At 37.1% G+C, this 20,584-nt stretch overlaps 1 protein-coding gene and 1 non-coding gene across 2 annotated transcripts in view; one reads left to right on the top strand and one right to left on the bottom strand.

The window, feature by feature from the left end:
* Positions 1-20,584, bottom strand: part of SQLE (squalene epoxidase) — a 767,303-nt gene that overhangs the window by 611,476 nt on the left and 135,243 nt on the right. The gene's annotated exons all lie outside the window — the stretch shown is intronic.
* Positions 9,799-9,982, top strand: LOC125997852 (U2 spliceosomal RNA). Its single transcript, XR_007491854.1, has one exon. It is a non-coding gene; the product is annotated as a U2 spliceosomal RNA (small nuclear RNA).

Here is a 20,584-nt window from a genome sequence, read left to right as displayed (position 1 = left end):
TTGAGTCGTTTGAAAGTCTGACGTTTGTTCCCTTTTTGGTGGTTGTTTTGTTTTATTGGGCCACATCCAGCAAAGCTCAGGGTTTATTTCCTGGGTCTATGTTCAGGGATCACTCCTGGCAGTCTTGAGGGCCCTATGGGGTGCCAGGGACTGAACCCAGGTCAACTGTGTTAAAGGCAAGTAAGTGCTCTACCTTTTGTGCTATCTCTCTGGCTCCATATTTGTTCATTTTTGTTATTTCTGTTGTTATTTGTTTTTGCACCACGCCTGGCAGTACTCCGGGACTACTCCTACCTCTTTATTTAGGGGCTTTTTGGGGTGCTGGGCTTAAGCCTGGACATTGTTTTGTTTGTTGGCTTTTTGTTCTTGAGCCATATTTACCTAGTGATGCTCTTGGATTACTCCTGGTTCTGTACTCAGGAATAACTTCTGATGGTGCTCAGTGAACCATATGGGATGTGGGAGGTAGAACTCAGGTGGGCTGTGTGCAAAGCAAGTAACCTACCTACTGTAGTATTGCTCTAACTCCTATATTTATTATTTTTTAATTTTGTTTTGTTTTTGTTTATGAGCCACTCCAGCAATTCTCAGAAGTTACTCAGCACTCAGGCAGTGCTTGGCATACCTTATAGGGTGCAAGGACAGAACCTGGGGTGGCCATGTGCAAGATAAGCTGTATATCTGCTGTGGTGTCTTTCCAACCCCAATTTTCTTCATTTTTAAGGCCATTCTTGGAAGTATTTTAGAAGCATTTGCCATGAAATGTGATATCTAATTTATATTGTATTCTGTTGTGGTAGTGGTGTAGGAGTTATGGGTGTGTGTGTGTGTGTGTGTGTGTGTGTGTGTGTGTGTGTGTGTGTGTGTGTGTACAGGAGAGAAGATGAAGGAAAGAAGAAAATGGGAGAAATAAAAATATATTTTATAATCTTTGTTGATCTCACTGTATACTATAGAAGTTAAGTTTTACGTGATTGATCATTAAATAATTGTTAGGGAAGCCTCAGGCTCCAAAACTAGCACCGAGAGAGATGCAGGTCCAGAAGCAAGCATCAGTGCAGGAAATAATCCACACTGTGAAAGGGTGGAAGAATGGGTTCAGGAATTCCAACCCATAAGACTTCTGCTCCTAAGAAGAAAGGCAGCTTAGTGGAAGAAGACCAAAGAATGAGTCCCTGCCATTCTGAAATCCAGGCTTCTATTAGCAAGAACCAGACCACACCCTAGGGTGAAGAAAAAAATACTAAGTAGAGAGGACCCAGTAATCCAATCACCAAATCACACCTTAAGGTAGAGTATGAATACTGAGTAATACAACAAATACTAAAATTTAATTGTGACTTTATCCAAGGATTTTTAAATTAGCCTTCATTCTTAGGACATTGTAAGGAAAAAGTAATATTGTATAGATGATTACAAATGATAATAGGAAATGGGATGCTGCTGGATAGTAAATGCTGTTAATTTTAATTTTTTGAGACTGATCTTTTGTTAAATCCCAGTTCATCTTAGTTGATTTCCTGAGGAATAGAGGTGATGCCCTTCTTTTTTTCTTTTACTGCTAGTTATGCAATAAAAACACAGAATGAGAATCATAGTGCTTAAAGGTTTAGCAAAAATATAAACTCATCTGAACATCAAACAGATCTAAAAGGTTTGTGACATGTTTAAAATTTGGTTATCAGTTTTTATGTCAACATAAAGATTAATATGGGTTTTTAATTCACTGGTCTTCACTATAATACATTTTTTTCAGGGCTATCAGTGGATTAGCCCTAGGCTTTAAGGCATCCAGTTCTGTAATTAGCAGAAACCTGGAATTTCTATTTCAACAAATATTTTGTTTGATAACTATAGAAAGTTTTTGGTTTCCTCCTCTACTCTGATGGCTTTTTGAAAATTATTTGTCTGAATGGAATCATTGTAAGAGAAAAAAGTAATTTGAAAAGTGTATTTTCTTTTCCTTTGGTTTTTCAGCCACACCCAGTAACACTCAGGGGTTACTCCTGGCTCTGTGCTCAGAAATTGCTCCTGGCTTGGGGGACTATAGAGGACGCTGGGGGATCGAATCGTGGCCCATCCTAGGCTAGCACGTGCCACACAGACATCTTACTGCTTGCACCACCGCTCTGGTCCCAAAAAGTGTATTTTGTACTTAAATTAATTAATTTCTGTTTAACTTCAGCTTCTAATAATTCTTGACCAATGTCTTGATGCTATTTTATACATTCATAAATCACTGATTACTCTTTACTTTCCCATCTAGAATATTTTTATAGAAAATATAAGAAAGTGAGAATCTGGGTTCTAGAATCAACCGTATCATTCATTAACACATCTGGACTTTGTAGAATTTTCTTCAAAGTGGAGACCCAGTCATTATTATATCTGAAAACAATCCTACATTTTATCTTTCAGGGTGAAATTCTACTCTGTGTTTAAGATTATTGGTAAATGGTTTCTAAGGATTCGTTGAGTTCTAATGTTTTATGAAAAAATATTTATATGAGGATTTTTCTGGGGTTAACTGAGAGGGAAAAAGATGATCTGACTAAAAATTTCGGCAGCTTCCCTTGTAGTAAGCCATTTTATTTAAAACTGTGTATATTCTAGAGAGATGTGTGATCATACCCATCTGTCACTTAAGATTTTCCAAGATGAATTATTATCCTTTCTGGCTCACTTTTAAGTTTGCCAAATATGTGATTTATCCATGTAAACTATGTGTTTATATGATTTCTCTAGTCTTCGTTATATAACATTCTAGTCACAGGAGCTGACTTCATTATTTTTTAAATTTATTTTATGTTTTTTATTTACTTTGTTTGATGTTTGGGCCACACCCAATAATGATCAGATTACTCCAGGCTCTGCGATCAAAAATTACTTCTGGCATTGCTCTGGGGGATCATATGGGATGTCAGGGATTGAATTTTAGTGGCTGTGTGCAAGGCACACACTCTTTCCACTGTACTCTCCAGCCCCAAGAGCTGATTTTATGTTGTACTGTTGTTTTAATATCTTATCCTTTTAGGAAAAGGAATATTATTGCATGAGGTAATTATTTATTTTATGAAGGAATATAATCTCCTGTTAAGTAGTATATGTCATTGTTTCAAGTTTACAAATAGTGCATGTATTAGAATTATATACAAATTGGACTAGAGATGGTGTAAGGGTTAAGGTGCTTGGCCTAGCATGTGGCTAGTCTCAGTTTGATTCTTAGCATTCATGTTCCTTGAGTACTGCCCAAACTTCCCACACCCCCAAATCAGGATAAATATCTCAAAATTACAACTATAAGCAAATCAAATTACTGTACCTCAAATATTTACTGTTTTTAAAAGCTAAGCTAATGGTTTTATACAGGTGATGACTAATTGGACACATAAATGCACCACCATCATCATCAATGTTATTATAAACTATTATCCTACTGTATAGGGAATAGTTAATTTAATTAATTAATTAACTAACAATTAATTTAATTGGACACCAATCTAAGCTGCAGTTGAGCCCCAGGTCAGAAAGTCAGTGAAGCAACAATGTTATTTCTTTTTATTTTTATTTTTTATTTTTTTTATTTTTGGGCCACACCCGGTGATGCTCAGGGGTTACTCCTGGCTATGCGCTCAGAAGTCGCTCCTGGCTTGGGGGACCATATGGGACACCGGGGGATCGAACCACGGTCCGTCCTAGGCTAGCGCAGGCAAGGCAGGCACCTTACCTCTAGCGCCACCGCCCGGCCCCAACAATGTTATTTCTTATATAATCTAGGTAGAAATTTATTTCCTACAAAATGTGGGCTATTGTGGTGATCTTTTAGGAATGCTAAATAAAATCACTTAAATGTTTTTTGGGGGCATGTCCTAGCTAGGATATGCAATTTTTGAAAAAATTTAAAATATCTTTCACAATTATAGACTACTTTAAGAGACTATTAGTTGTAATTTACTAATTAAGTTAAAATTCCTTGCTATTTCTAAAGAGTTTCTATTTTTTAATTTGAATGTTTTTATTGTATATTCCTTAATCTTATAGTTTAGTCTGAAAATATTGCTTTGTGTCTTTCTTTTTTTATTTTTGCTATGTGACTTTCTAATCCTTTATGATGTATGTTTGTTTTGTTATTTAATATGATTTGCTTGAGTTATTTTGCATGTGGCATGGTTTTGGTTTTGTCATTTTAAGATTATATTCTTGAATATGTTCTGTATTTATTGTAAATGTCACCTTACTTATTGGAAATTTTCTTTTAAAAGTCCAAACAGTTATTTATAACATTTAGAAATATGTATGGGTAACTGAGATTTTAGTCTCCTCTTAACGTAAGCATAGTAGTTTCATGTCTGTTCCTTTATAAATCCCTTAACAGACCAAATAGTAGTGATTTTCGTTGCCAATCCCATTTCTTATATTTTCCTGGAGAACATGCTGAGGTGTTCCTGAAGCAAACATTAGTGGTCAACTGTTGCTTAAAATAATAAATGAAGCCCTTTGGATGGGCTTGGATGGAGGTGGATGGTGATGGAGGCCTTTCTCCTCCAGCTCAGCTCTGTCAGTTTAGGGTGATCGCGGTGGGTAGAAAACTCACATGCAGTCAGGCTTCCAGAGAGATAACATCTTTATTTGCCCTGGCCATCATGTGTGGCCTATATTATAAACCTATTTAGGCACATGCCATCCTTAGCTTGCCCTGCGTCTTAGCTTCCTTTAGCCATCTCTCCTCCTGCTACCTTCTCCATTCTCCATTCAGCCAAAACTCTTTCCCCTTCCGGCCAAAAGCCTTTTGTTACCACTCAAAGACCCCTCCCAGAAATGGGAGGTCTATTAGCAGGTAAGGTTACCCCGGAGGAAATGGGGGTGTGGTTACAGTCAGCAAGATCAGAATTTAAAGAATGAAATTTAAATTAACTTAAAGAATATTAACATGTTTGAAATTTAAAAAATAATGTGTGCATTAAATAAATCTTTTAAGAGAATAATATTAAAAAAAAAGAATTATGCCGAGGATGTTTTATTCAAAAAATATTTCTAGAAGCACCTTTTAGTATTGGTGTGAAACTTTTATAGAAAGGATACTTTGAAAAGAGGGATATATCTGAGGCTGGAGAGAGAGTACAGGGACAAGGGCACTTACTTGCACATGGTCAATTCAAATTCTGTCTCAAGTACCATGTATGGTTCCAGGAGCTCCATCAGGAATGATCTTGAGTGCAGAGCCAGGAGTAAGCCCTGAACACCATTGGGTGTGCTCCCGAAACCTAGTTAAAAGAAAAAAAGAATATAATTAAGGGAAGAATGTGAGCATATCATGTCCTTTTTATTGTATTGGAAACTTGCTGCCAGTTCGGGTAATTTGGCAACTTATTGGGACCTGAAAATGCCAAGGATTTCGTATTAATGATATTTTATCTTCATTCTGAAAACGTGAATATATTTCTAAGTGTAAGATTAAAAAAAATGTCTCAAGATGGCATGCTTTTTTCTAAGAGGAATTTTGCAAAAAAAAAAAAAAAAGACTTTTAAGGTTTTTTTTTGTTTTAATTTGTTATTTTGGGCTATACTTGGCGGTGCTTAAGGGTTAGTTACACTTGGCTCTGCACTCAGAAATTGCTCCTGGAAGGCTTGGGGGACCATATGGGATGCTGGGAATCAAACCTGAATCCGTCCCAGGTTGGCTATGTGCAAGGCAAGCACCATGTCGCTGTGCTATCACTCTGGCCCCCTCTTTTAAGTTGTTTTTTTTTTTTTTTAATACAAGTAATGCTACTTAAGAAATCTACCCTAGACCTTTTGTGAAATATATAGAATTTACTTACCAGTTTGCATTGTTGTTTATAATATGAGAGATATATAGTAATGCGGGATTATTGTTCATCATAATATAAAATGAAATATCAATAAAATTATCTTAATTACTTCAAAGGTAAGAAAAATATTCATATGGTGTTTTGTGAAAGTGGAGGATACAATTTTGTGTACATATATATTTCAATATGTATATATTAAAGAATGAGACATTAAAGACAAATGCCAGATGGTTTCACTCATCTAGGATATACAGAATGATAAAATAGGAAGACAGTACAGAATGATGACAAACGCTTGTTCTTTGATGACAAAACTGATTACAAATAGTGAGATAAGGGTGTGGGGACTGAGGCAGTGGACTGGAGATATGGTAACATAGGGACAACGACTGTCTTGGGCACTTTGGGGGGCTAGTAGTTTTATATATCAGTACCATAGTATTGGCACTATTGTAACTATGTTACCTAAACTATGATGAAAAGATAACGTATAAAAATTATTTATTTCTGAAAGATTTATCATGTTTTTCTTTCTAAATTTCATTTATTTCCAACAATAAGCATCATCTGAAATGTTAAAAATTATAATTTATTTCTTTAGGAACATCTAAAGGAACTCAGTACCTGTAGCTATTATTTTTACCTAGCATTTTTTAAGATTTGCATTTTGTTTTGCTTTGTTTTGTTTTTGGGTCACACCCGGCTGCGCTCAGGAGTTACTCCTGGCTCTATGCTCAGAAATCGCTCCTGGGGACCATATGGGACATCAGGATTCGAACCACTGATCATCTGCATGCAAGGCAAACACTTTACCTCCATTTTATCTCTCCTGCCCCATATGCTTTGCATTTTTATTGTATCTAACATAGAAGATATACAGGTCAGTTTAATATAATAATGTAAATATATGATGTTGCCAAAAAGAAACAGAAATCTGTTGACTGTTTATTAAATTCAGGCTTTAATAATAAAAGTGTTTTTGCACTTGAGGAGTACAAAAAATTATTTTTACTTCATTTAAAGAAAATGAATCACATAGTTGATCATAAAACATTTGTTTTCAGTAAGTGGGAGTGGTTATTTAAAAAGAATAGAAAGAAAAAGAAAAAAGAAAAAAGGAGAAGAAAGTTTAAAAAATAAAAAAGATAAAGTACCGTAGCGAGCATATTCGTGAAAATTATTATCTCCAATGAAGTCATTAATACAAGATTCTTTTCTTTTAAATGAAATTTTGTCTCCCTACCCAGAAAGCAAACCCTAAACTTAGAACATGAATGCTGATAGTTTCCTCTTGTGTTCATTTATTTTTAGTTCAGTGTCTTTTTTGTTTTGTTTTGTTTGGCCACACCCGGTGATGCTCAGGGGTTACTCCTGGCTATGCGCTCAGAAGTCGCTCCTGGCTTGGGGGGACCGTATGGGACGCAGGGGGCAGGGGGATCGAACCGAACCGAGGTCCGCCCTAGTCTAGCGCTGGCAAGGCTTACCTCTAGCGCCACAGCTCTGGCCCCCTAGTTCAGTTTCTTATAGAAATAGTTGAGTAAAAGACCAGGAGAATTTCTTTAAGTTGTTTGGTCTTCTCAAGGAATCTTAGTGTATCCTTGCCTTACATCTTAGTGCATTCCTCCCCATCTAGCCAAGCCCCCAATAGTATAGGAATGCTTTTCACTATATATAGTAAGGTTTTAACTATTACTCCATTCTGCTCTCTGAATGACCAGGTTGGTGAGGCCAGAGAGGTATTAAATAGAGTATTTGCCTTGTATATAGCTGACCTGGGTGGGATCGATCCTTGGTAATATGGGCACCCTGAGCCTGCCAGAAGTGATTCCTGAGTACAGAGGAGTAAGCCCTGAGCACAGCCTGGTGTAGTCCACAATTACATAAATTAAATGTTGGGCTGGTAATGTAATTAAGTAACAAAACACATGCATGTGGATGTCCTGGCTTCAATCCGTGGCATCTTCCCTTGTTTTTTTTCTCCTTTACCCACAAGTCTGTGGATTATAGCCCTGAACATAGAAATGTGCTAGTAAAGTAAAACAGAAACCTATAATCTTATGGTGCAGAACACCAAACCTCCTATATAATTTTATACTCGGTATAGGAACAAAATCTGTAATGGCATTTCCCTAGATGGATATATTGGTAATTATGTTTCTCTAGATGAGTGTAATCACAAATGAACACAGTTATAGTATAAGTATGAAACTTTGTACATGGTTAGGGAATTGTGGTAGTCTCATAGGTTCTAGTTTAAAACTTGTTTGTTGTACAATTTTAGAGAATTTTTTACTTTAAGCATAGTCACAGTCAACTAAAAAGTTAAATTTTAGTGTGCTTTGAACATGAATAAAACATTTGAACATATAAGTTATTTTAATTATGAGGCAACAGTTCATAAAGCCTATTGGATTTTCCAGAATTAAAGCAAATATGGGGAGGCCAGACAGATAGTACAGTGGTAGGGCATTTGCCTTTCATGTGGCCTACCCAGGACTGACCGGGTTCGATGCATATACTCCCTCAAACCTTCCAGGAGTGATTTCTGAGCACAGAACTAGGAATAACCCCTGAACAACGTCAGGTTGGCCCAAAACTCAATGAACTCTAACTTTAGTTAGAGGTTATACAGGCATTGGAGCATAGACGTGGTTTTAGAATAATCATCCCAAAAATATGTACTGAGAGCAACTTCTTACTGGTGTCAGATGAAAATCAATTGCTTACTTTGTGAAACAGAAAAATTTAAGTAGGATCAAAAAATTTACTGGAATCTTTTTTTTTTTTTAGTGATACAAGATAATTTTTTGTTAGTTTGTTTTGTTGTTTTTGATTTTTGGGTCACACCCGGCAGTGCTCAGGGGTTACTCCTGGTTCTATGCTCAGAAATCGCCCCTGGCAGGCACAGGGGACCATATGGGATGCTGGGATTCGAACCACCGTCCTTCTGCATGAAAGGCAAACGCCCTACCTCCATGCTATCTCTCTGGCCCCAATACAAGATAATTTATTTTTATTTTTACTTTTGGGTCACACCCGGCAGCTCTCAGGGGTTACTCCTGGCTCTACGCTCAGAAATCGCCCCTGGCAGGCTCAGGGGAGCATATGAAATGCCGGGATTCGAACCACCGTCCTTCCGCATGAAAGGCAAACACCCTACCTTCATGCTATCTCTCTAGCCCCGATATAAGATAATTTTTAATGAATAAAACTTGTTTAGAAAGATGTAGAAGTAGAGAAAGATAAAATACGTGTTTAAAAAAAACATGGGATATTATGCTGAGTGAAGTAAGTCAGAGGGAGAGAGAAAGACGCAGAATGGTTTCACTCATCTATGGGCTTTAAGAAAAATGAGACATTTCTAACAGTATCTCAGAGACAAGAGAGATGAGGGCTGGTAGGGGCAGCTCATGACATGAAGCTCATCACATAGAGTGATGAGTGCAGTTGGAGAGATGACTACACTGAAAACTATCATAACAATGTGAATGAATGAGGGTAGCAGAAAGCCTGTCTCAAGTACAGGTGTGGGGGGGTGGGGAGGAGGGAGATCTGGGAAATTGGTGGTGGGAATGTTGCACTGGTGAAGGGGGGTGTTCTTTACATGACTGTAATCATACAACTATAATCATATTTGTAATCATGGTGTTTAAATAAAGATAATTATATATAAAAAAAACAAAACCAAAAAAACCATGGGGGCCTAGTGATAGCACAGCGACGGCAGGGCATGGCCGACCTAGCGGTTCCTGGCATCCCATATGGTCCCCCAGCCCGCCAGGAGCGATTTTTTTTTTTATTTGTCAGTGTACCTATGATATTTTGTGGCTTCATTTACATCTCTTTTGAAAATAAAATGAGTCTATGGAGCTGACCTAGAAGTGGATATGACTGTAGCTGTAGGGTGCGGTTCACACAGTCTATTTTATTGTTCTATTTTTGCAGTACAACATTTTATTAATAAAGAATACAAAATAAAAAAATCGTTGCCTCTTGGCCTTTTGGCTAAGATCAAGTGTGGTACCTGTTCTTATTAGTTTAATATCTGATATGTTGCCTATCCAACAATATATTAAATGGATTTTTGACACCAGGAGATGAAATATATGCCGAGTATATCCCCGAAAAATGTTTCAATATGTCGCTAAACGAAAATTGTCTGAATATTGCCACAAAACCAACTCGATCCTGCACCAATCACTGCCAGGCTGCTCGGACCGCCTCTCTGACTCAGCCAATCCAAGCAGGCTTTTATGCATGCAAATTGGACAATGTTCTGGACCCGAATCTACACTGTCAAAAGCCTGCTCAGATGGGCCAGAGTCAGAGAGGAAGTCTATGACAGTAGAACCTTTGGACCTTTGCCTGTTGTGATTGGCTCACTGTGGTACATACAGTTGCAGCACAGGAACGTTCTGTCTGATACAGCAAATATAGGCCTAAACCTATGTTTTAACTGCAAACTTAGGGGGTCGTCTTATATTCCCCGTCGTCTTATATGCTGGCAAATACAGTAGCTACATGCATCGACCTGGTATTGCAGTACTTCCAGGAACGATGCACCCCCTTCGGGGGAATAAAAATAAATAAATAAAGAGGGCTGGAGAGATAGCACAGCAGTAGGGCGTTTGCTTTGAATGTGGCGTACCTAGAATGGACCTAGGTTTGATTCCCGGCATCCCATGTGGTCCCCTGAGCCTGTCAGGAGTGATGTCTGAGCATAGAGCTAGAAAAAAACCCTGACTGAGGCCGGGTGTGGCCCAAGCCCCCCCCCCAATACTAAAAAAAAAAATTCATGTGATTAACCTGGTAAAATTAAAATATGTATGTATATAGATTTTTTTTATATTTTTAAAATAAAATCTTTATTTAAGCACCATGATTGCAAGCATGATTGTAGTTGGGATTCAGTATCCAACATCATTTTTTTGTTTTGTTCTTTATTTAAACATCGTGATTACAAACATATGGGTTTCAGTCATAACAAGAACACCCCCCCTTCACCCGTGCAACATCACCAATGCCCCCACTCTTCCCAACGCTCACCCTTCTGCCTGTATTCAAGACATGCTTTCTACATCTCTCACTCACTGACATTGTTATGATAGTTCTCAGAGTAGTTATTTCTCTAACTTCACTCGCCTGGTAAAATTAAAATATGTATGTATATAGACATATGTATGTATATAGAACAAATCTAGAGTTTGTTACCACTACTCATTTCAGGATTACCTAAAATGAGACTACACTCTAAGTTACAAATCCTGTGTTGTTTTAGAAGTATGAATTTATTCTGTAACTATGAAATAAAAAATATAAAAACTTCAAATCATAGTCTTATTCTAAAAGTTTTCAAAAACAAAAAATGCTACTAAAGTATAGTCATTTGAGATGAGTGTATGACTTCAAGGTTTCTTTTCTTTTCTTTTTTTTTCCAGGAGCAATTTCTGAGCGCAGAGCCAGGAGTAACCCCTGAGTGTTGCAGGTGTGGCCCAAAACCAAAACCAAACCAAACCAAAACAAACAAGAAAAAGAACATGGGCATCTTCAGAGTGGAAATAAGAAAGCAAGGAAATAAGCAAGCGAGATACATGTTTAAAGGAGGTCAAGGGCTTGTAGAACAAACTGGAATCTTATAAGAGTCTACAGTTAGCCAGTTTTCTCACCTGCCAGTTGGCATTTTAGTCAATTAAAAAAAATACAATTGGTCAAGAATTAAGAGCAAACAAAAAAACCCATTTATTTTCTTAAAAAAATTAATATTGTACAGAGATACAATAGTCCTGTATCTTACAGAACTTGGATCCCTTGGGCAAGCTAGAGATAATTTCTGTCTAGCAGTTTTTTTTCTATCATATACCAATTCACTTGTCCATATTTAGTGAGTCTTTCTTGTGTGGCCTTTTATGAGACTGAAAAAACAAACAACAACAACAACAACAAAAAAACCCCAAATCAAACTATTTAATTTTTCTGTTTCATGTAGCACATTAGTTAATTTTCTCTTTCTTCCATATCTGAGTAAAGTCATAAGGTGTTTATCTTTTTCCTTCTGTCTTAATTTGATTAAGGAGGGACTCTAGGATCATCCGCGTTGTTGCAAATGGTAGTATTTCAGTGGAATGGTATTCTGCGCACATCCGTACCAAATCATCTTCATTTACCTGTTGCTGAGTCTTCAGTTAGTTTCCTGTAAGTTAGAGCTACTAAGTTTGTAGCTTTTGGAATAAGGTCCCCAAACCTATATCAGAGATTGATGTTGGAGCCAGGTCCCCAAATTTATGTCGAAGAATACACTGATCAAGTTTTCTCTGTATTTTACTCCATCTGTTTTTCTTCTTTTGTTGTTTATTTATTTTTGGTTTTTTTGGGTCACACCCAGTGGCTCTCAAGGGTTACTCTTGCTCTGTGCTCAGAAACCTCTCCTGGCAGGCTTGGGGGACCATATGGGATGCCAGGAATTGAACCCAGGTTCGTCCTAGATTGGCTGTGTGCAAGGCAACTATACTGCTGTGCTATCTCTTCTGCCCTCCATCTGTTTTTTTTTTTTTTAACTTGCTTCATTTCTCATTTTTGTCTTTCTCTTCTTAACTGATTTTGCCTTTCTTTAGGTGAAGCTAATAAAAAACTAAAATATCTACATTTGTATTTATATAGAAAGCAGCTGGTTGAATACATTTTTTGAATCTGGTGGCCCTTAATGTTTTTTTCTTAAGATTTGTAAAAGATTGGGGGCAGAGAGATAGCACAGCGGTAAAGCGTTTGCCTTAGACAGGCAGAAGGATGGTGGTTCAAATCCCGGCATCCCATATGGTCACCGAGCCTGCCAGGGGAGATTTCTGAGCATAGAACCAAGAGTAACCCCTGATCGCTGGTGGGTGTGACCTAAAAAAAAAAAAGATTTGTAAAATATTTTAAATACTCAATATGTAGGAAGTTTAAAAACAAAATAAAACAATGACTCTATTCTTATCATTTTGAGGAAATGCTGCTTGTAGAATTTTAGGCATTTCAAGATGTTCCTCTCAGCTAGCTGACAACAGCTTTTCATGTCAGAACTGTGCTGAGAGTAATGCAGCTAGCAAATATTTCTAGTATGTAATTACTATTTCTAGAATGTAACCAGTTTTGCATATTTATTGCATCCAAAGCCCAAAATACAGTGGGGTCTTGAATTTAAGAATTCAGAACCTCCCTCCCCAAATAATCAAAAAACATTGGTGTGCTTTCAAAGTGTAGTTTTTTGTTTGTTTGTTTTTTGATTTTTGGGTCACACCTGGCAGTGCTCAAGGGTTACTCTTGGCTCTGTGCTCAGAAACCTCTCCTGGCAAGCTCGGGGGACCATATTGGATGCCGGGATTCAAACCACCATCCTACTGCATGCAAGACATTTCTGACCTTAGAGCCAGGAATAACCTGAGAGCTGCCAGGTGTGCCCCCCCCCCCAATGTTCTAAATTATGATAACTGTATTACTGTATTTCTTTTTGAAAACCCACTATTTCTCTCTCCTTTATTTTTTTGTAAAATAGCACATAAATATGGATTGTATTTCTCTCTTTTTTTGGGGGGAGGGGGGTTTGGGTTATACCCGGCAGCGCTCAGGGATTACTCCTGGCTCTACACTCAGAAATTGCTCCTGGCAGGCTCAGGGGACCATATGGGTTGCTGGGATTTGAACTACCTTCTGTCTGCATGCAAGGCAAATGCCTTAACTCCATGCTATCTCTCCAACCCCTGTATTCCTCTTTTTACAAGATAGCTTCGATGGAGATATATTTACTTTTTGCTATTTTTTGTTTGTTTGTTGGGTCATACCAGGCAGTGCTATTCCTAGCTATTCCTAGCTCTGTGCTCAAGGCTAGTTTCCCAGTAATGAAAAACACGCTCGTTGGTTCTTGGCCTGTTTTCTTGGCACGTACTTAAATTCCTTTTTTTTTTTCTTTTGCTTTTAGAAACTAAGTTCCTTAATTGTTATATTGGCATAGGTTATAAACATTTTAGAAAATATACATCCAGTTTGTATTATATATAATTACACATATATATTTGGGGCAGTGTTATTTTTGTACTGCATTTTAATGATACAGTGATCCATGTGTGAATTCTTTGTATAGGTTCTCAGTTAATTCTGTTGGATTGGATGAGGACAGTGATGGGAAGATTCTCTCCTATTTGACCGTAGTATTCTTAGGTATATCACAGATTAGGACTTTAGGCAGATTGCTTCTTTGTAATGATTGCTAACTTAGATTTAATGAGTTTACTTACTGATTATACTTGTGAAAATTCTATTAAGGCACACATTGTGCTAAATTTGCAATTTTAAAAAATAGTTTGGGTTTTGGGCTGCATCTGGCTGTATTTAAGGCTTATTTCTGGTTCTTTGTTTAGGAATCATCTGTGATTGAACTCGGGGTCTACTGCTTGCAAAGCAAGTGCCTTATGCAGATTATAATCTCCCTAGTCCTTATTTGTGATTCTGCTTATTATCATTTGTCTTTACTTGAGAATTTGTATCTTTTGGTAAAGTAGGGATCAAAGCTTAAAATACTGAAATATTATAAATGAAGATTACACAGAATATAAATCAGTGAGGTTTAATTGTAATATGTTGCTTTAAAATATAATATTTCTGATTTTAAAGGGCATACTGATCTTTTTGAATACTTCACTCCCCCCCGAAATCAGTATTTTATCTCTAATTTTTAAATTATCTAGGATTACTGTCTAAACAGGCTAATTTTACAGGTTCAAGAATTCTTTAAAAATGAATGCTTTACGAGGACTATCAGGTTCATGGGAGGCCTGTGACTTAACTTAGGTTTTTGTTTTTTCAGTCTTGTAATTTAATTAATATTTACCAAGTAATATTTTTTTCTGTGTGGATAACTTTGGTCTGCTAATCTGATTGATGAACCTGCATGATACAAATTTATTCTCCCATTTTAAGATCTGTTGTTTTAACCATTATAATAATAAAGAGATCATGCAGTAGTAACTAACTCTTGACTCATGTCCTTTTTCCTTATTTAGAAAAATTGGAAGCTCCACCTCCCACCCCAGGACAGCTGAGATACGGTAATAATTCTATAATTGTTAACTCTATGTGCATGCACAGCTATAATTTGATTTTAAGTTTTTTATTCACTGCAATAAAACATATCAGTGAATTAAATTCTTGCCAGGTAGAGCAGATTAGCCCATTTATTATTATAAAATTAAAAGTTATATTTTGGTTCAAGACATCTCTGTGTGTTGGGTTATTAAGGTCCTTTATGCTAATAGCATTTAATATTGTTAAAATATTACATCTAGAAAAAGAATTACATTTATGGTAGAGATTTGTACATTTCCCAGGAAAAAGGGTATGCTTATTATAGCTTGGGTTTAAATTGGATAACTGCAGAAGTAAAATTGCTAGGCTCACGTCTGAAGTTGAACTATTCTTTTACAGAGAAATATTTCTTACTTGCTTTGCATGATAATGAAGAAAGTAAAGTAATTTAAAACCACCAAAGAAAAGAACTGTAAAGTATTTCTTGTATGCTTTCATAACCTATTATGATCAGAATAAACATTCAAGGCCTAACACCAAAATAATGTAAAACAGTTTAGAATTTTATAAAGAGTGCAAGAAAATTATTTAAGAGTTTGAATAGATTGTGAACTAAAATTAAATATTAGATATGGGGCAGGGCAAAAAATAATAGATATGATTTGCTAACAACTACTAGAGAGCAGTATTTCCCAAAGGAAACTGGGAAAAAATATCACAGATTATCTGAATATTATTAAATACCTAGAGAATAGACTTATTTAATAAAAATAAACTATTTAAAATCCAGCTGTTTCGAGTGAATATAGTTTGTAAGTAAAGAAATATTTTTTCTGAATTCCAGAATAATTTAAAAATTAATATTTTTATTTTTTAATAATCCTTTATGATTCTCCCTGATATTTTCTTTGTGTTGAAAATAAATTTTGTGTATAGGACATATTAGTTTTATGATATATTTTATAGTATGCAGTAAATATTATAGTAGTGTGTTGGTTTTATTAACCAAGTTTCTCTAGCATGGCAATTAGCTTCATCTTATTTTTTAATAACCTTAGCATCTAATTTAAGATATTTTTTAGATACTCATTTTAGAAATACCTTAAATGGTAACTGATCCCTGAGAAAGTGATTTGGAAGATTTCTTTTTTTGGGGGGGGGGGGGTTTGGGCCACACCCAGCGGTGCTCAGGGATTATTCCTGGCTGTCTGCTCAGAAATAGCTCCTGGCAGGCACAGGGGACCATATGGGACACCAGGATTCGAACCAACCACCTTTGGTCCTGGATTGGCTGCTTGCAAGGCAAATGCTGCTGTGCTATCTCTCCGGGCCTGATTTGGAAGATTTCTTTTCAGTGAAAAATCTCTCTTCACTGTAAAAACTTCATTTTGTGAATTAAACTTTAATTTACTTTTGTCAAGTATGTATTGTTTTGGAAATTGGATTGTACATATGTTGTATATATATATTTACTTATTATTAAAGTTCAGTAAGCAGCTAGACAGACAAAAAGTCAAAGAACTAAGGCTAGATTTATAAGTTCAAAAATGCCATTTTATTTTTTGTTCCTTTACTTGTTTTAAAAGATAGTTTTATTGAAATTTGTTTAGAAAGAAGTGAGGGGAGAGAAAGGGAGAAGCCTATGTTTTCTCAGAGTGGAAATAGGCAAGCAAAGAAACAGACAAGCAAATGAAGACTTGAGAGTAAGCCCAAAATATTACATTTTATTAACATGCTATTTCTGGGTATTTTTTGTTGTTGTTGTTGTTGTTTCTTTGGGCCATACCCACTTGTCCTCAGATAGATCACTTCTGGTGGGACTCTTGGGACCACATAGGTGCTAGGTATCAAACCTAGTTGACTGTGTGCAAAGTGCCTAATCTGCTGTACTGCCTTTTTAACTTTACTGTTTGATTTTTGATATTTTTATTAGATTGTAAAATAATACTCAGGCTGTGTAACTGAGTTGGTTTCCCAGAAGTGCATACAGTTCTCAGCTCTTGACAGTAGTACGTCCTGAACACAGTCAGATGTGTGCCTCCAAAACCTAAATAAATAAATAAATAGTGATATTCTGTATAATTAAAAAATCCTGCTTTTTATTTTGGCTATTTTTGTTTGAAGCAAGAAGAAATCTTACCTAGAATATTTCCTAAATTTTTTTTGTTCTTATTAGTCTTTCATAGTGGTGTGGGAAGATTGTGTTTTCTTTCTAGTTTAAATTGTTTTAGCCTTCCTTGATTGGTACATAACTGATGTTAGTGATAAACTTTCATGACTTCTTTTTTTTTTGGAGTGTGAAACAATGTAATCTGGCAGTCTTCTACCTAGTACGGAGCTCCTGTGCCTGCCAGAACTACCATTTTTATTGAGTACAGGGACCAGCCCCAGGTTTACAAGTAAGACATTCTCTGGAGGTAAATCCAAGTTGTAAACAAGCATACAAAGAAACCAAGGATGATCTTTGTTTTAGGTAAAATAAAGTGTAATCTAACAACTGCCCTGTAGCATTAAATAATTAACGATGGGGCTGGATGGCTATGGATGGTGAAGGATTTCTCTCTGCCACCCCAGGCCACGTGGCTTCGCGATCCCCCATTCAGCCAGCAGGTCCCAGGTTAGGTGAACGGCGAAATCAAACTCATCCAGAGACAGACATCAGGAAGCATCAACTTTATTCATGCCCTATCCACCACATGTGTGTGGCCTACTCATAACCTTTCGAGCACAGCAATACTTTGCTAGCCCTGCGTCTTATCTCCTGTTAGCCATCTTCCCTTTGGGCTTCATGCTGGTCAAAGACCAGAACACAGAGGCCCCAAAGCCAGCGAGCTCAGCAGGGCCGAAAAGGCAGACTCCCCTGGCTCCAGGGTTTATCTACCTATTCCAAGACCCCTCCCAGGAATGAGCCGGGTCTTGCAGGTAAGGTCACACCTAATATCCGGTTCCCAAGACCCCCTCCCAGAAATGGGTGGGTCTCAGGTCGCTACACGTAAATCCAGGGTGGAGTAACACTGCCCCTTCTTGTTCAAAAAATTGAAGGGTACATAAGCCAGGTTCTTTTGTTCTCTGCTAGAGGCAGGAACTCCAGATCAGAATTTGCAAAAATGGTTATTTTGCATAGGCACAGTAAAATTTGGCTGCATCAAAGTTTAAACTGTATACATCATTCTCAAAACAATCAGCTTTTTTCATATCTTTTCATATCATTATACATCTCACAACACCATCTTCGTTGTCTCTAAACATAAACATTAGAACCTTTCTGCAGATACACTTACTTAGAAAAATCTTAAACATTCTTACACCAATCACTAATACAAGTTTAGAACATCTGAGTTCCTCTTCATAAACAAAATCACAAGAACATTTCTGTAGATATATATAGTTTGAAAATAAGTTTGTTAAAACATTCTTATGAGCACTATTAATCAGAGTTTATAGTATCCAAGTTTCTTTTCCATCTACTTCTATGGACAGAGATTAGAACATTTTTTTTAGACATAATTTGAGAATAAACTGCTACATAAGGTACACAATAAAATACTATAGCAATTGGGAAACATTCACTAGGATAGCCGAGAACTCTTAAAACTAACAACATTATGCATTTCCACGGAATTGTGCAAGCCAACACTAAAGTACCAATGTTGAATACAAAATTTTCTGCTTGAAGTGAGGCATAAAACAAAACAATAAGATCCACACATATAAAAAACACAATTTAACCAGCAATATAGTGACCAATGAAAATAGGGTCAAGAGATTAGCCTAACAGGGGTCTCGAATTCGTGGCCCTGCGGGCCGTTTGTGGCCCTCCGTACAACATTTTGTGGCCCTGCCCTAGAGGAATCTTGTTTTGTTTTGTTTTGTTTTAGTTGTTTGGGTCACACCCCCCAATGTTCAAGACTTACTACTGACTTTGCACTCAAGATTCACCCTGACTTTGCCTCCTGTGGCCCCCAGGTAAATTGAGTTTGAGACCCCTGGAAGGAAGTTAAATGTTTGGAGGTAACCCACGTGCAGGAAGTTCTGAAAGCAGCCTGCTCTCTGCAAGTCTTCAGCTGGCCTTGAATGCTCCCTCTTCTCCATCTTCCCCTTCTGTGATAGGCTGCTGGGACCGTGATCCTGGCAAAAGGTGCCTCTGGTAGAGGAAAGATGTTAGATGTTGGCATCTGGGAGGCTGCCCAGAGTCTTCACCTCTCCCTTTCACTGCCTGCCTCTGATCTGCTGAGGGGTCCTCTGCCACCATAGATGGTGGGGCAGCTGAGTGAGGCCAGGAGATGAATTGGCAGAACCTATATCGATTGGGAGCATATCTGCTATCTTTTACTAGTATTCCTCCAGGTCCAGATACATTAGCAGCTTTTGGACCCCTCTCTCCTTTCACAACATCAAACTCCACAGTCTCCTCTCTCCAACACTACACAGAAACTTCCTGGGATTGTTTTATCTTAATAGCTGTCCAGTGAACAAAGACATTGTCTTTGGTGTTAGTTCTGTTGATAAACAAATAACCATTCAAACATTGAACCATTTGACAGTGCCCAGGACTTGGATTGCCAGCACTGACTTGCCTACTTGATTCAGTGCTTGGGGTGCTGGGATTTCTCTGGTTGAGCCATTTTCAGACTCAGAGTCTGCAGAGGCAGTAGTAACTGGTTCATCATTCTTGGGAGATGGGAGTCTCTCTGGTTTAGTGCCAGTAGTAAACGATAAATTATCAGCCCTGGGAAGGCCTTTAGATTGAGATCTCATCACCCCTGGAAAGAAACTCTTCTTCTCTTGTGGCATGGGTACAGGAGAATCTTTAGAAAGCATGGCACATACAGTCCAGAGTAAGAAATGCAGGAGATAGATCAGAGCAACATAAAGCCATTCAGAACAGAAGCTGTGTTCACTAATGTTCCAGTGAAAGGCACAGGACACTCAGTCCAGCTCAAAGGGGCCGTCATGGTGACAATCCACCAGAATCAAGTCACCCACCATCTTTGCGTTCTTTAGGGGTCCCTGGGTCCTAGATCGCTGTTTAGGCACCAGGTGCAAAATCACCTCAAGCACCTTATCTCCAAGCCCAGGTGAATGAGTCTGAATCAGAGTTGCAGATGAAATAATTCAAACCAGGCCGAAGGTGAAAGACATGTAGTCTGGCAGTCTTCTACCTACTTTGGAACTCCTCAAACTTTCATAACTGTTTTTTTCTGTTTTATATTTTAGTTATACTTCATGTATAATTAAAAGAAAAAAGGTTCAGGTTACTGAATTTAAATTGGCTTAAGGCACTAGTTTTTGGATGTAGTATAAAACTTTAAATTTTGAACGGATGTTGAAGAGTACCTTAGCCATTTTATAGATTAATTAAAATGATATATTTTAACTATCCTTAGCTTTTAATTTTACAGACTGCCTTTAATTCTGTAATTCCGGAATTCTTCTTTTCAGGTTAGTGGTCCTCAAGCTAATGTTTTTTGAGCCATCTTCTAAGCTCCAGGAATTCTGCAATGAAAGATACAAATACACACAACAATGAAACTAAATGTATAAGTGTATATATATATATATATATATATATATATATATATATATGACTTAGTTCCTTCTAGTTACATATCTATTATCTTAAGATTTATCATAATACCTACAGAATTAAGATGTTTCATGTTAAAAAGAAGTCAAAGTACACTTTGATTTAAAGCAAATATTCTTTATCCTTT

This window comes from Suncus etruscus, chromosome 19 (assembly GCF_024139225.1).
Source record: "Suncus etruscus isolate mSunEtr1 chromosome 19, mSunEtr1.pri.cur, whole genome shotgun sequence".
NCBI classification, from domain to species: Eukaryota; Metazoa; Chordata; class Mammalia; order Eulipotyphla; family Soricidae; genus Suncus; species Suncus etruscus.
This window is presented reverse-complemented; position numbering and strand designations above follow the sequence as displayed.